This window comes from Schistocerca piceifrons, chromosome 11 (genome assembly GCF_021461385.2).
Source record: "Schistocerca piceifrons isolate TAMUIC-IGC-003096 chromosome 11, iqSchPice1.1, whole genome shotgun sequence".
NCBI lineage: Eukaryota > Metazoa > Arthropoda > Insecta > Orthoptera > Acrididae > Schistocerca > Schistocerca piceifrons.
In genome coordinates this window covers 71,242,600-71,259,525 of record NC_060148.1, presented here as the reverse complement: position 1 = coordinate 71,259,525, position 16,926 = coordinate 71,242,600, and the positions used below count along the sequence as shown (strand labels likewise).

The 16,926-nt window shown below is 44.7% G+C and overlaps 1 protein-coding gene across 1 annotated transcript in view; it reads left to right on the top strand.

The window, feature by feature from the left end:
- The first annotated feature begins 2,732 nt into the window (after nt 1-2,732).
- The window catches only part of LOC124719981 (ankyrin-1-like), a 64,603-nt gene continuing 50,409 nt past the window's right edge, over nt 2,733-16,926 (top strand). The window contains exon 1 of the mRNA XM_047245207.1: nt 2,733-2,825. The gene's annotated coding sequence lies outside the window, so the exon portion shown is untranslated. The remainder of the gene's footprint in view (nt 2,826-16,926) is intronic.

Genomic DNA, 16,926 nt, shown 5'->3' with positions numbered 1-16,926 from the left:
AATTAAATGGGTTACTCCTATTTCCTTTCTTGAATATTGGTGTGACCTGTGCTACTTTCCAGTCTTCAGGAACAGTCTCTTCGTCAAGTGAGCGGTTGTATATGATTCATAAGAAAGGCGGTGTTGTCTGCATACTCTGAAAGGAACCTGATTGCTATATCATCTGGACCTGAAGACTTGCCTTAGTAAAGTGATTTGAGTTGTTTCGCAACACAAATCTACTTTTGTCACTCACGCTAACAACTGTTTTGGTTTCGAATTCTGGAATATGTACGTCGTCTTCTTTCGTGAAGGAATTACGGAAAACTGTATTTAGTAACTCCGCTTCAGTGGCGCCACCGTCGGTAACTTCTCCATCGGTATCGCCCAGTGGCGGTGTTGACTGTTTTCTGCCACTGCTGTACTTTACATACGACCAGAATCTCTTTGGGTTTTCTACCATATTTTGAGACAATGTTTCATAGCGGAAAATATTAAAAGCATCTAGCATTGACGTCCGCACTATTTCGAGCTTCCGTGAATCTTAGCCAGCCCTCGAGATTTTGCGTTCCTCTGAATTTGGCATGCGTTTTTCTTTGCTTATGCAACAGTGATGTGACGTGTTTTGTGTACCATGGTGGATCAGTCCCGTCTCTTAATTTAGGCGGTATGAATCTATTGCTGTCGATACTGTATCTGTGAATTTGAGCCATATCTTCTCCACACTTACATACTTAGCTTGGAAGGAATGGAGACACTCTTAGGAAAGCATCAAGCAGAATTTTTATCTGCTGTTGTAAATAGTTATATTTTGCGTTTGTTTTTAGTGGTTTTGGTTGATATGGTTTTGCGCCATATATGGCAATTAACTCATGAGTCACCAATTTTAAGAAAAATGCAGATCTTGTAGTTCACAATTACATATCACACGAAAATTTCTGGTTTTCATTGCAAGTATAAATTCTCAATTACCGATATTTTATAAAAGATGGTTGAAGATAAAACGTTATTTATATAAGTTTCTTGGAGAGAAATTGTAAAGTCAAGTACGCTCTTCGCATATGCCCATTGTTTTGTAGGACAGATGTGATCTAACATGAGCCAGAGTGATAAATGGCGCAGAAAGATGGAAGACAATTTTGACGCCGTCGAGCACGCTGTACAAATGGATTATTTTTAGAGTTGTGATCGTAACACTGCAGTCTGAACCTGGCAGAATTGATATGGAGGCAAGTTAAGTGATTTGTCGCGAGAAATAACAAGACATTACGCTGTCAAACGTACTGCAACTAATGCGCGAAGCTTTGTGACACACCACTGCCAAACGATGGCGAACTGCAGAACAGCACGTCACGAAAGAGGAGGAGGAGGAGGAGGAAATGTGGACATTTTTGTGGCTTGGGGTTCTGTCTCTGATAGACTCGTTATCAACCTAGCTCTACTGAAGTGTGTTCAGCGGTGTCCGATGTGGAAGGAGTTCAGAGATTACCAGACAACTGACTCCGATACCTTCAGTGGCTTACATATTTTACTACATTGCGGTACTACAGTGCACTTTTACGCCACACACAGCTCATGTAGAAAAATTACCCTCGTTAGTCACGAATTTTCATCACTCCTGCTTTTAATTAAAATACTATGTTCGCTAATATCGATGGCATGTTACATTTTCCGTCCGGTCACCTGAGGAGAAAATCACCCGAGTTTTACCATATATTATTTCCTTCTGTTTAAAAATTCACATCCAGAGCTGTGTTGTCCTCTGCTCGTCTCTTTCTACGCCTGAACCGCCACTGCTCACAGCAGTGCACGTTAGCTGGACCACTTGCCCGGCCAGCGCTGTCAGAGCTAAACGCGCCGGTAAAGCTGTTGCCCCGTATTACAGCACAAGTCGATACGCACAGCATAAAACGAAACCTCATCATCGTACTTGATTGCACTTCTGACCGCTTGGCATCTGCTCCACCTGAAACTAAATCCAAAGAGGTTCCAGCAAACGCGGAAGAGTACATAGTGTAATGTTTACATGAAGTTTAATGTGATGAACGGAGTATATTCCGATGTCCAGATTTGCAATACATTCAACGCACTTTGCCGTATATATCATGCCTTCCAAATTAAAATCTTAAACTGCTAGGGCACAACCATGTGCCGTAAAACAAGACTCCCCACCGAGTGTCCTAGCGACGGCACACACTGGCTTTGACCTGTGCCGTAGTTTCACGGGACTCTCTCTACTCCCAGTACAGAGGCAGAACACAACACTGACGCTTGTTTCCCTCCCACATTGTTGCTTGCAAGGCAGGGTGTGCGGACACTATTCTGCAGCTGAGACTGAAAGGGCAGTTTGTGATTTGGTGAAGTGTATGAATGTGCTGTGATGGAAGCAAACTAAATAGTCCTTGTTACTACACGTATTTTACGCATACTGCATTTTGGTGAGTGGTTTATCCGGCGCTTTCGTCGTCGGTCAAAGAAGATCGGCAGCGGTAGCAACAGGTGCGGTATTTTCTTATTCCTAGTGTGGACACACCTCGTAGAGTACTGGTCCGTAATTCCTTTCATGAAATTCGTGGAGCAAGAATCGTCATGTGCTGTTAAATGTGCATTCAGTCTGCGTGCAGTGCCGACACAGACGTAGACGCCCTGCTGCAGCCGTTCCCTCGCCTGCCGCGCGAGCTGGCAACGCCGCCCCGTGACGTCAGCGCTGGGGGGGGGGGGGCAGCCGGCTGTGTGCGCGGTCCAGTTGTGACGCAGCAGCCTGGAGGGAAGCAGCGTGCCACGTTGTCCTGCCTACCCAGACAGAGTTTGTGTATCTTGTGTCTGCACCGGAATACCTCAGAAAGGTAAGGCAGGAATTTATGGGAGCGGCGGATGTTCTGCACGCTTTTGTGTGGTTTTTGTCGCGTATCTCACTTACTGCTCTTGTCTAATACTTTGTCTTATTTTGAAAAATTACGGCCGCTACGAACAAAGGGGTGGCTAACAGTGTGTTAAATTACCGTTTTGAGTGTTCAGTGATTCATTGGTCGTTACTTATGGCCTTGCTCCAGTCTGTGAAAACTTGAGCGAGAATAACTTAGAACGAATGGAAAATAACGCTACATTCAGTCGGCTAGTGTTCCGATCTGCCACTGTCGATTTCCCCAGAATTCCCGTAGCACAGGTATTTAAAATGAAAACCTCGCGTTCTTAAGTTCGTAAGACGCAATTTTACGAAAACCATCAAACGCAGAACTTTGGAGTAAGCGAGTTTTAATGCCACAAGGCGTGTAGCGGCTTGCAGGCGTGGCAGAAATTTATTTTTTAATGTTTCGCGTAATGTGGCCGAATTCAGACATCTAAAATGTCGTGATGTACTCATTCAGAAGTATAATCTTAAATTACAGCTTTCACACAGTAAGAGAAGTACTGCAGTTGGAAACATTGCGCGTCGCGAGGTAACGTGACTAAGGGCGCAGAAATACGCGGACGTTATTCAGACAGTATTTCAGAATGAGGGCAGTTACCGACTTCCAAGAAACAGCACGCGAGACTACAAAAACTGGAGAGATTTTTTCGCTACCCCTCCCCCCCCCCCCCCCCCACCCGGCCACGTTGTCGCTGTTCATGGAGTCAACTTAGGCATCAGACGTATCGTTGTAGTTTATCAGTACCTAGCTATTCGCGACGCAGTTTGCAGACAGTATCCCCACACCCCGTAGGGTATCTGCAAAAATTACATCGTCGTACGGCCCACACATCAGTATACAAGACGTGTCAAAAATTTAGACGCGCGATAAACGGGCTTTCCTTTAAAAAGGAGCGCAAATTAGAAATTACCCAGACTGTATTCACCCAGTATTTCAGAATGAGCACTTGCTTTCGAACACACGTGAAGAACAATTTCAAACTGTTTGTAAACTTTATCTCGCTTACATGCTTAACGTCAGATGTTACACACGTAAACTCGTCTGCAAAGTAATCAGACGTAGGAAGCTGTTTCGTGCGCGGGCGTTGCCGATCCTGAAATCCGCTCGCGAATCACAACTCGTGGCGTCACGCCGACACGCTTGTGGCGATGAGACGCAGCACTCGCGTTCATTTGCATATTTTCACAATGTTCTGGAATTAATGTTGTGGTGAACGAGCGATCTGTAGCTTTCCCCAACACCCTCATTACACAGAGGCGTAGAAGTTGGCGAATTCTTGAGAATTTATCGTAATGTTTGTGCTTCACGAAATAAACATTTCGTATTTTTTATCGCTCTGTCACGTCACGTCTCCTCGTTTGTGATTTGCTGATGGAATTTTTTTTAGCACTCTACAACGCTGCATCGCTTTGTTTGGCTGATGAGAGAGCCCGGTGTGTCGACAAAGCAACGCGTCAGCGACCTGTGAGGCGCGCCGTGTTCTGTGCGGCCTGCGCTTCAGTCGTGTATTATGTGAGGGAGGAGTGAATGTCGGTGATTCTGACGCCGTCACTTACCAGCTTCTTCATTTCACGTTCAACTAATGGCGGCAGAACCTAGATTTAATTTGTGCCATTTCCAGTGCGACAGTTGCGAGAATCGAGGTAGATTTGTTGTTAGTTTCCGTCAGAGGGCTGAATCACGTCAAAATTATAACATTTGTGGGGGCATTTGCTAATTATGTTCGACAGAAACCTACAGTAAACATTATTTCGTTTAGCCAGATACTGTTATAGAAGCCTTACCCGTTATTGATGGTAAGTCACAGTTTCGGAATCGTGGGTGGCCACTGACGTCGCATTTACAGACACTTGGGCGTGACAAAGTACTGAAGACGACCCGTCTTGAAGAGTTCAGAAATGCCATGTGTCAGTTAGACTGCACATCGTCGTAAAACGCAAATTTGAATACCAAAACCATAAAATTGACAATTTTATCGTCGGAAACAGGCAGATCAACACGACGACTGTTTAGTGTGCTCCTCTTATCCAATGGCAGCACAGAACGCGTGACGTCACGGAAAAGTGACTGTCGTCACACGTGAGGGACACGATGATTTGATAAAAGTTGCACGAATTTTATGTATAAAAAGCAACCCGGAATCAGTGCTGTAAATGCCCTTCACTTCTGTGACATGGAGCTGTGTGTGGTGGTTTTCGTATTTATACTCGCCTATCACAAAATATACAACGCAATTGATGCACGCCGTATTAAAGACCTGTTCAAAACGTATAGATAAGATTTGCTGAATTGTAGAAAATTGTGGCGTTCACGGATGAACAGTAGCGGCAGCCAAAACAGTTTCCTAAAAAGGCCGCCATTTAATCGCGAGTGTGTGGAATCGGCTCTTTAGCACACACACAGATATCCAATAATAAGGGAGTAAGGTCACTCGTGACTTGGGAATGTGCACAGTGTTTCCGGGTGCTTTCAATTCATTAGGTGTTCTGTCCAGCAGTAAAATATGTGATAGTTGCATAAAATTTCACACTGTGGTGTCTCACATGATACTTGGGCTGGCAGTAAACGTGACTCAACGTGGAGACGGTGGCGAGGTGTCGCCCTGACACGCGGCTGAGGGTAACCTGCGTGCAGGAGGAACCGTGCTGTACCGGTGTGCGGACATTCGCCACGATTTTAGCTGCTCCGAAGGGTTGGGTCCCTTGTCTCCCCCCCCTCCCCCCTCCCCCCTCCTCCTCACCCGCCGCGTAGTAAAGCCACTCACTGAGCCTTTCCGCTGGTTTACTTAACACAGGACCAGAATGTCTTTGGAGTTTCCGCCACATTTATGGGGTATCAGTTCCGTCTCTTATTAATTTATTTGGTACGAATCTCTCGAGTGCTGTTGATAACATTTCTTTGAACTTTAAGCCTCATATGGTCTTCACTTACATAGTTTGGAAGGATTGGGGAGTGTCTCTTAGAAAGAAGTCTACCGAATTTTTAGCAGCTTTTATAAATAGATATATTTAGCGTTTAGTTTTGGTGAATTTCTTTTTTACGGAATTGAGCCTCGCTACGACTGTGTTCACTAATCCCTGTATCCGTCGTGATGCTCGGGATTATTTGTGGCTAAGAGGTCAAGTGTGTTTTCGTAACCATTTCCAATATGAATGGTCTCGTGAACTAATTGTTCAAAATAATTTAAAGAGACCATTTAGAACAATTACAGAAGTTCTTTTGTATAAAGTATGAAAATGAACTTTTGACAACATATGGAAGGTAGATTGAAGTCGCTACCAACTATAATTGTATGAGTAGCGTACCTATTTGTGATGAGGCTCAAGTTGTCTTTGAACTGTCCAGCAACTGTTTCATATGAGACCGGGGGTCGGTAAAAGGAGCCAGTTATTAATTTATTCAGGTTGTCGAATATAACCGCTGCCCACCCTAAGTGACAGGAACTATCTGCTTCAATGTCACTTGTCAGTTGGAACAGGCATTACATTATTTTTCCTTACGTTGTGCTTCTTGTTTCTGTTCTAGTGTAGATCATTAGAAGTACGGTTTTTCCCTCCAAAACCTAGGGTGTTTTCTCTGCGACTCTGTAAATACCAGAGCTAAACAATGTAGAACAACGTACGTTACAAGCATAGCATTCTGTATTACCACAGTTCCTTATCTCTAACATTTTAAAGATGTACGTAGACTTTAGATGACATGTCAATCATAGAAGTTCTTATCTCTATTTAGTAGCGTATTTTCAGTCATGTTTTCAACATTGTCCCGCTACACTTTATTAACTGTTTCGCCGCAAGAGATATCGGATTTTAGAGAGTAAATTAATATAGAGTATGTTGTTCTTCTTTTCAAACGTTCACATACCCCTTTCTTCTTTCCTTATTGTCTTTTGGGCATGCAGTTTTAGTAATTAAAGTAGGCACAAATGCAGCGATCAAAAAGAAATGACTAGCGTACATTCGCACTCTTTTACATCTTTCCGTTCTTGTTGTTCCCTTGGCGATGGACTGTTTCTATCTCAATAAGTAAGCATGAAAGGAAGCTACCGTACAGACAGAGGGATCTGTAATCCATTAAATTTCGGGCATGCAGCCGCGCAAATAAAATTTCTTCTACTGATATTTCGGCCGCGTATCGTCCGGCCATCTTCAGAGCGAGTCACAAGTCTTGTGAAATTTAATGGATTATTCATTACGCCGCGAGAAGTTGAAAATGCACAGAGGGATCTGTATTTATACTTGGCACAAATGATTACATACTGACATAATCGTCGGTATTGGTTTCGTTTCCCAAAAGTTATAAATGTTTCGATTTCGGAGAAGAAGCTCTGTATTTCCCCAAGACGTCGATGGAGGAGGTCGCTTATGTACTGGTTACATCGAGTAAGACGTGAAGACGGCGGTTCGAAAGCGGACAGAAGTAGTACGAGGAATTGCGTCCCTAACCTGAGGGATCGCTAGTCAAGCTACCTGGCGAAGGGGCAAGCGTGGCAAATGTCCAGCGTGGCAAATGTCCGTCATTCGCTGCACCACTGTGTGCTTGTAATCTGAAGTTGAGCCACTCACAGAGGCCCATCGTCGGCTGTAACTGCTGTATGGCGGCGAAACTTGGTATGCTAATGCGCCCTTGCGGAACCGATTTACACTGGAAGAAATGTTCCCATATGTAATGCATTGGGAACGGAACGTGCACAGGAAGGGACAAACAAGAGAGAAAGGCAGAATGTCGATATTATTAACCGCCACTTGCAGAACTTGTTCAGTATGAGCACCGGAGACTTCCGCGAGGTGTTGCACAGTGACAGATTCGCACCTGGTATTGGAATTGATTTCCTCCGGCGCCAGGTGGTTTCGCGGTAACGCATTAGCATGTCTACAGTGTTTCGCTGCCTTACCATAGTCACAGACCACAGTGGACTTGGGTCAGTAGCTGCATTTTACTTATGAACACCCGGTACTTGAATGTCTCAGATGAAGAAAAAAAAACGGCTCGCGAAAATTTCGCTGTCGCCTTGGTGGCTCATGTGGTCATAAACCATTCAGTAGTTCAATCAGTGAAAAAATCTGCAGTTTTCTCAGACTTCCGTCGTGTGTTTAACTTTTCTCAAAGCATCAAGATTCTGCAAGTACCCGTATTTCCAGTACAGGCGGCTGCCTGAACTGGAGCAGCTCGCAGCTGCTGATAGCGGCCGTCGACATTGACCCGTGGCGTAATGGTGTGCTGCGTGACGTCACACACACTCACGGATACAACAGAACGCGTGGCTGCTATATTATTTTCTGTAAAGAGTGTTGTGGTGGAAAAGTGATCCGTTGCTTAGCCAGAGTTCTGGTACAGGTTGTCAGGTTACAGTATGGTTGTCACTCAGCGGAGACAAAGAAATGGAATGCTACAGTAGCAATTTTTGTGTGGCACGTACTTCACGCATGTTAGCTTTCGAAGAGCGTTGTATGTCCGTTTCGGTGACGCACAGTTGGAATCGGCAGGTTCGGCGCTGGGCACCGCTTCCCCCTGGTGTGGGGGCAGGTCAGGTCCACACCTGTGCAGCCGGCCGGCCAGCCGACACGTGAGCACGGCAGGCAGCGGCAGCCCCCACTCTCCGGACGAGTGCAGACCGCGCTCTCCCGTCCACTGTGTTCTTTTGTCTGTTTTTTGTACTGCGTCTCACTGTTACGTTCCTGTGTTTCGCGCCCTTTCAAATTTTCGCAAGCCCATTGGCAGAGTGGTCTAAAAAGAAACAAAATGGCTCTGAAGATCATCGTGCATACATACCTGTGACGCGAGTTCTCGGTAACATCCACTATGGCCTCTACTTTGTGTAGTCAGTGATCGAGTGGCCTTCTGCTAATATTTCAAGTTCATTTGAGTCAGCCACAGTGCAATGAAACCCTATTTTAATCGCTAGATTTTCGAAAATAAACATTAAGAGAAACAGGGCTGTAGTAGAATTATAAAGATTATGACTTACATATAGGAGACAACCGCAATTACGACACACACAGTTTAACTACACAAACCCGTGACCAGTTCCAGATTTTCAAACATCCATTAAGTGCTTTTGCAAGCTGATCAGTACTTGCGTTAACCGCCTACGGCCAATCCAGCGATGCGAAATTTCGTCGTTTAGGTAGCAACAAACATCGATGCTCCCTGAAGGAATGAGTAGTCGAAACAGCCACAACTGCAACATATCGAGGTAAGATGTACCCGGCACAGTTGTCTCACAGTATTGAAACGGCCCATTCAGCTTCGCCAGTCACACTGCACAGGATACATTAACCGTCGGCGAATCTCCTTCATGCGCCGAAATTACGTGAGGTTTTTCAGTACAGCACACTGTCACATTGCGGAGATAAACTTTTTCAGAAAAGTGTTAGTTGCTTTGTCGCTGAATATCAGCGTGGGGGCGAAATGTCCATCCTCAATTGATGCCTCCAATGTGGCGCAAATCTGAAGGCGCCGGCCGTAACAGTCCGCGTAACAGTCCGCTTTTAATTGTTGTAAGGGATCCGGACGGTACGGTTTGGAGTGTAAACGCCAATGCACTGTCTTCCACACACTTTGCTGCGGTGTTCAGAGTTCGTGGCTTCTGCGTGCTGTTGACTTGTGTGGACTGCGTACAAAAATCTCGTTCAGCCCCCCCCCCCCCCTTACGCGGTTTTTTGCAGCTGTCACATTTGGTCAAATACCTCGCATGTTCCAACACATGAAAAGTCTTGCCTTGTCGGCATTTTGGCAAGGCGCTGAATTCGTAATGCCATGCAATCATATTCGTACACTTAATACCTACCCTTGGTTCACTTACAGTATCACTGAAGCGCCGTTCCTTTCCGTACGTAAAACTGCGATTACAAGTTACGAAATGCCACAGTAGGTGTGAAGTAACGCCCTCTATAAAGCACTGCAGGACCTTTGCTTGTCTCTGAGTTGCACGGCTGATACAATGAATTTTCGTTACCACTCACGAATAATTCCGTCTCTTTTTTTTGTTTACGATTAAAATGCTTAATACTTGGGCAAATCTGCTGATAGCAAATATCGCTCTCCTTACTGTTTATCAAAATATGCCCCCGACCTTCCATGCCTTCTTTCTTTCGTCGTGTAAATTTTGCCAACTCCAAGGAAACAAGACGACCGGCAAGTCAGGGATTTTTGTCTCCTTATCTATGAGTTTCAAACAGCTGTTTCTCTTTTTCTCTTACAGAAATTAGTATTGCGTATTTCTTTACACTTATTGCATGTACAAATTATTTCCTCTTTTTACTTATTTACATAAAAATATGCGAATAATCGTTACCACCTAGATGGACATAAAACATGAAAATTATATCTATGGACGGTTAGTCTCTAATTTGGCTAAAAGATAATTACTACCATCTTTGTAGCCTCTTTTATGTAGGTGCTTCAAAAATATATTACATGATGAACGGTGCAGTTTTTTATAAACTCGCGCAAAGATTTATTAGCCTGACTTTTCTCGACCGAAATATTTGAGACAGGACTAAACAAAACAACGATGGCGTCAACTCTTGACAGTTTTTGTGTGGTGATCCACAGTGCGGACCTTACTGTAGTTAGTTTCTTACTGTGCTTAGTTTGAAGCGTCAGAAATTAAACTTGGTATTTGAACCTAAAGTAAGTGCAGCTTGCGGGGATGACGTCATATAGCGATATACTGCGCGGTTATATTGTAAGAATTCGTACCTGTAGCTACGAGATTTCGAGGGATTTTTTCCTTGCTCTTTCTTCAATACAAAGCCACTAAATGTGGCACCAGTGCTCCGGTAGTGTAAAACCGAATACGGCGACCGGTCAGTCTCTTCTGCATCAACGAATCAGAGCGCAGACAACAGCCACTTACTGGGAACCGCTGAAAGTGACCAGCGCAAATATATAAGGGTTACTGCAGAAAAACAGCCGCCACAGAATAAGATCTGGCCATCGTACTCGGCGCAGCACAAGGGAACAGACAGGAAAAATTTAGGTTCCTCTTACGCCCACGAATGGCGCGTGGGCAGGGTGATCCTCGGTAAGGCGTCTTTATTGGCCGCAGTTTCTCGATTTTTCTCGTCATTTCGCTGCAAGCCTGGAAGCTTCGAGGAGACGCGCTGGCGCTGCGGAACAGCGGTTTGTGGGCAGGAAGCGGGCGTCCGCGCAGTGCAGATAACTGCGGGTCGCCAGTCCAGGGTCAGCGGGTGACGTCACGCGGCGAGGCTGGTGCAGACCGGCTGCTGCGAGCACACTGGTGTGAGATGGGGGGGGGGGGGGGGGAGGAGGAGGGGGGCAGCAGCAACACTGACGTCACGGCGCAACGAAGAACGGCTTCGCTGAACAAAGTACCCACCACCACATTCCGCAAAGTCGTCTCAGGTTTGGATCTGTAGGTGGTTACTTAGTTTCACTACATGTCCCATCACGATATTAATTTTGTGGTGCTTTAGGTTTAGATTTGGTTGATACACGAGAAGTGTGTTGGAAAGGAGCACTGTAACGTATTACGGTTATGCACATGACGGTATACAGGTACATTCATGACGGTGCATTTTGTGTGCTTCATATCGTTTGAAAGTGATGTTTCACGCTGAGCCGGAAAACATTGGCGCGTAAAAGATGTGTACGCCACAGGAAGTTTTCAGGCAGAAGAACGTTCCCTTCAACTTGGCCGATCTGCTCGGCGGTGGAGATGACCCGAAGTTACGGGGGCGGCGCAAACACCGGGAGAAGGTAATTAGCGACTCGGCCGGGAATCGAACCTGGGACGCTAACCACGGACTGCGGACACTGCTGCACGGACCGTGAACACGACTGGGTCTGGGATACGCTGTGTGGGGCTCACCACCTCTCTTTCCTGTTAGAAGTAGTCAGTGTTTCGAAATTCTTCCGTTTTATCTCTGTGGAGGGGGGCGGGGCGCCAAGGGGGGGATGTGAAGATTTTCTACAAAACAAAAATCTACTCGCATTTTGACCTAGAACATGCGGATTTCTTCTCAGATGGGTCTCTGATAAGAGCCGTGCTGTCCGTTCAACGGAAAGAAAGATTGTGTTCTGCGGCATGGAATGTCCGCTGACAAACTTCGGGGTCACGTTATTCTGTTTACACTTGTTAATAAATGAAACGGCCATGCTAGTACTCGCAATTATGCAGGAAAATTATATTACAAATCGCCTACTTTCAAAAACAAATACATAGTTCAGATCCTCAATAACAGTATTGTGGTTGTGGAATTGCATACAAAGAAAGGTTAATTAAAGAAGAAAGCTTATTTGTTGTATCTTGAAATATTGATGCACTATTCGAAGTGTACCAATTATCAAATAGATGATTTTCGGGCACAGGCCACTGATGTCATTGCCAAACAGAAAGAAGAAATCGCTGCAAGGCATGCGAAAAAACTGTCAAATTTGTCCAAGGGTGTTATCAGAGGTAACCAACAAGGATGTTCCAATAACACAGTTCTAAACCCACGTTCTGTGAACGTGTTATTAATAAAACTTCTATAATGTTTTCAACAGGTAATACGCAGTTAATGTCCAAAGCGCTGAAATTCAATATCGCACCTGCGATTAAAGAACCACACGTGGTAGACAATTTCATAGTATGCCTTAAATTAGGTTTGGAGTGTACCAAAACGCCAAAGAATGTTCAAACGCGGTTTGGCTAATCCTGTAAAATCTTAGAAAATGAATGATCTGTCGCTCAATCAAAGCATTACGTTATAGAACCGTGAAAAGTATTAATCGTAAACTGGAGAATAATAGCGCCCTAATTACGAAAGCCGATAACGGGAACTCGTTAATTATAGCTTCCAAAGCGGAATACATAGATAAAACAGCCTTTTTTTCGATCAAAATGGCATTACTTCCATCGAATCAGATCCTACTCAAGCGTTACATAAAGAGATAAGAACAGGTTTGCAGAACACTAATAAATTAATAGGAGTGTTTCTAAAGAAATGGCTCTTGAAAATGAAACCGAAGCCGCCCATACTAACGAGTCAATTCAAAGTTCACAAAAACTTCCATCCGATACGTCCTATCGTGGACAGTACAAACAGTACGTACCATAAGCTGGCTGTCTGTTTACATTACAAAATTAAGGACAACTTCGCTTTCCAGAAAGTTTACTTTCAGAAACTCTGTCGAATGGTAAATAAACTGAATAATGTAATCTGCCATGCCACATCCGAGCTGGCCCCCTTTGAGGTTTCCAGCCTCCGTACCAACGTACCTGTAGATCGGACTTACACTTCCATAAGAAATTGTCAGATACTGAAATTGATGTGCTCATGAATCTCCCGCGCCTTGTTTTGAAATACAATTACTTTTCTCTTAATAACAAAATACACTCACAACCGTACGGGTTAGCATTGGGAAGCCCTCTAGCAGGGATTATTTCCGATACATTCATGGATACGATAGAATCTCAATTTTTTGTTAGTAATATATAGATGGCGTAGAAAATAAAGTTATATGCCGAGATACGTGGATGATATTCTCTTCGTAATTGACTCATCCCAAGAAGACATAGATCAGATACTTGTACTGTTCAACGATCTCCACGAGAAAATTTTTACTCTTGAAAACGAGTCACCCAGTATGACGTTGTAGATCTTAAGTTATCTATAGTCCATGATCACATACAATGTGACATCTTCATCTCCAGGAAGCATACGTTTTCTGAGAATGTCATACCTGCCGACTCTGCACACCCGCTGGCGCATAAAATGGCACTTTCTCGTTCTAGTATACATAGAGCGATATCCATTCCCCTATCCGCAGAAGCCTTGGAACACGAACCGGTAACCCTTGAAACAACAGCGCGAAATAACGGTTACGAGCTTGAAATGAAGAGACGGCTCTAAGACAGGAAAGTAAATAATAATGGGACTAAAAGTTGCACATTAGGTATCATGCCAGAAGTTAACCCCTTCATAGATAAAATTTCATATTAAATAGGGCGTCTTCTAAAGAACCCGGAGTTAGAGACAATTTTGCCTACTAATAGTAGGCTGCAGAAGAACCTGATTCACACTTTAAAAAAGCCTAAATTGTCGTTATCTGGAGTTTCCAAGATTGCATGTGGCAATTGTCCGAAATTTTACATCGGCCAAACAGAAAGAGCCTTACTAACGAGATACAAGGAGCCTGTCCCTACTAAAGTTGCAGATGGCAAGCGTGGTTCGACATTCGCAGAACACTTGGTGCAAACGGCTCACGCACTCAACCCTCCAAATAATACTCAGCTCTTTCATTGCGAAGTTCACGTACTACATGACAAAAATAACCTTCTTAACGCCCAGCTGCAACTGCGAATCAAAAACTTTTTTGAAGGTGTGCAACTGTTATTCCATCCGCCATAATCGTAGGGAGTAATCATTATACCCTTGGCAACATGTTTTAGCACACATGTTTTGCCGAATAGCTGGGATTATCTGGTATTTCAAACCCGTAGTTATTCCCATGCGGTCAAGTTCGATGTTCAGCTCACATATGCTAGGTTGGCTTAAAACAGTAACCGCATTGGTCCCTTCATTTTTGACGTCCAACAAATTATTACATATGTTAAGACAGTCGCTATATCTGTGCTCCTTACTGGACAACGTGTACGTCAATTTCGTTAGCCGCACCTGGTTGTTCATAAAATTTTAAGTTTAGGAGTACACGTTGGTACGAGTGTCAACACACAGTGTCGCGCATGCGCTCTCGAGGCTGTGGACAGTACCAGTACAACGTCCGTTGCTGCCGTACAGCGGTCGCGGAGTGGGGCCGTGGCTGTTTCCCGGGTAAGTTATTACAATGTGGCGACGTATTTCTCTATTATAGTTTTTAGTTTCTGACGTTGCCCTGTATGGACAAATCGTAGTTCCTTTTATTCTGAAGAAGGTTGGGTTGTCCCAACTGAAACCTAGGTAAATCTACGTAAACATTGCAACTGAGGCTGTTGTTAATTTCAAATTAATATTTATACAGCTGCTGACAGGGCCGCGAAATGTTGAAAATGTTATAATAACCTCATCTCCTCTTCATTACTGCTCATACATAAGCAGCTTATTTTCTGGAGTTGGGGTTTCGGAGCGTCGTTGGTGGCTGCCCTACGCGCCGTGCAGGGCGGCGTGAGGCGCACACAGATTGTCCCTACAGCTGAAAGTAGCGCCGTGCCGTATTCGCGGTGCGCACTGAAGGCTGCCGACACAGACTGCCGCATATCGGCGGCCATATTTGTCTGCACGGCATGCAGCCCGTCTTGTTCTCTGGAGTGCGTTAGCTTTTTTCACAAAAACGTGATACCTGGTTTTGGTAGTTACATGCGGACATCAGTTTGAAGAGGTACGGGCACAGACAAATTTCGAAATCACCGATACCGGCTTCGTTTTACACATAAGGCTCACGTCGTTTTGAGATCTCGTGATACCAGAAGACAGGAATGTGCAGTTAGCTGCTGAGCTCGCAATAGAAATGAAAGAAAACTACAGGTTCCCCTAGAAACGTCCTTTCGTGCAAGAAATATAACTGCGTCATTGCAAAACAAAACGGAAGCTAATCCTACCGCTGATGAAGAAGAGAGCATACTTTTAAAGTGGGCCAAGCCACAGCTCCAGTCTCGTATTTACGCCGTGACAACAGTGTTGTGGGAAATCGTAACCGATAAGTCTCCGTCAATGCACGATAATTCCAACTGCATATTCCAGTGTACTCAACGAGATTCTGAATCGAAATACAGTGATACGTAGTTCTGAAATAAATTCAACTCCATGTTTGCAATGTACGTGTTAATCCCATCTCCGGATCACACTTCAGTGCCGTTGAGAGATGCAGACACTCTCTTCTCACGATTACAGCTGTGGTAAACATTACCAAATGGTTTCGCGTTTTACGAACCCGGATTGACGTGAGCTGTAGAAGTTTGTGCGGCATTCGGGTTAGAGTTCAGATCCGGCCCAAATTTTCGTGTTTCGCAAACAGCGGCCGTGTGTCCGGCTTCGCGAAATTCGAATACATTACCCAATAAATGTAAAACTGTTTCCCATCTACACGAACCTACCGTTATATATAGGGTATGTTTGTCAAGCCCTAACAACTTGTATATCGCAAAAATAAAACAGAATAAATGGCGATTTCGTAAGTTTTTCATTACTGTGTCAGATGTTACGCTTGCACGTGTTCTGTATAAAGGAGATAACCTAAAGTGAATAGTTACCACTGCCTGGTTGCTTATACTGTTGTAAAACTTGCTGATACTTTAGTTTTGTGAAGCACGATGGATGAAGCTTGCGTATCTAGACATGTTGAAATTTGTGCCGTAAGGCGTGGGCGGATACCTCAGTTGGCAATAGTGAAGCTTCCACGTTGGCAACCTCATGTGGGGCGTAAACGTCGCAACAGCCAGAATACGCGGGTGTGGTTGACGCTTTGCTGATAGGCGCGGAGGCAAATACTCCGGCTGCGAGGCTGAAACACTGAGGGGACACACAGCCACTGAGAGAGAGAGAGAGAGAGAGAGAGAGAGCGGTCTGCCACCGGGGAGCGGCCAGCCCAGGCTCCACAGATGCCGGGACTTCCCCGGGCAGCTGGCGCAGTGCGGCCACACCCGCGGAAAAAAAGTACCTGTTGCTGTGTGGGAGAGGAGTGTGCGGCAGCGAGGCTGACGTGGCGACGGAGCGCAGAATGGCCTTCCTGCCCCAAGTACCCTCCGCCACACACCGTAAAGTGGCCGGAAGTAGCTGTTCTTTTTATTTTTGGATCGCACTCCAGCTCAGGACTCGTTTTGTACTGCTAGATGTAGAATGTCGTATCAGAATCAAAAGTTCATCGACGAAGTATGTTCGTCATAAACGATAGTGAAATTTAGATATAGCTCTGTCATTGCTTAAAAGAGCTATTTTTCTTTCAATTAAATCTTAAGGTAGCTTTAGTAGCTTGCTAACTGTTGACTTTGCTTTAAAGTGACTTCACATTTTTTTTCAGTAATTACAAAAATGGTTCAAATGGCTCTGAGCACTATGGGACTCAACTGCTGTGGTCATCAGTCCCCTAG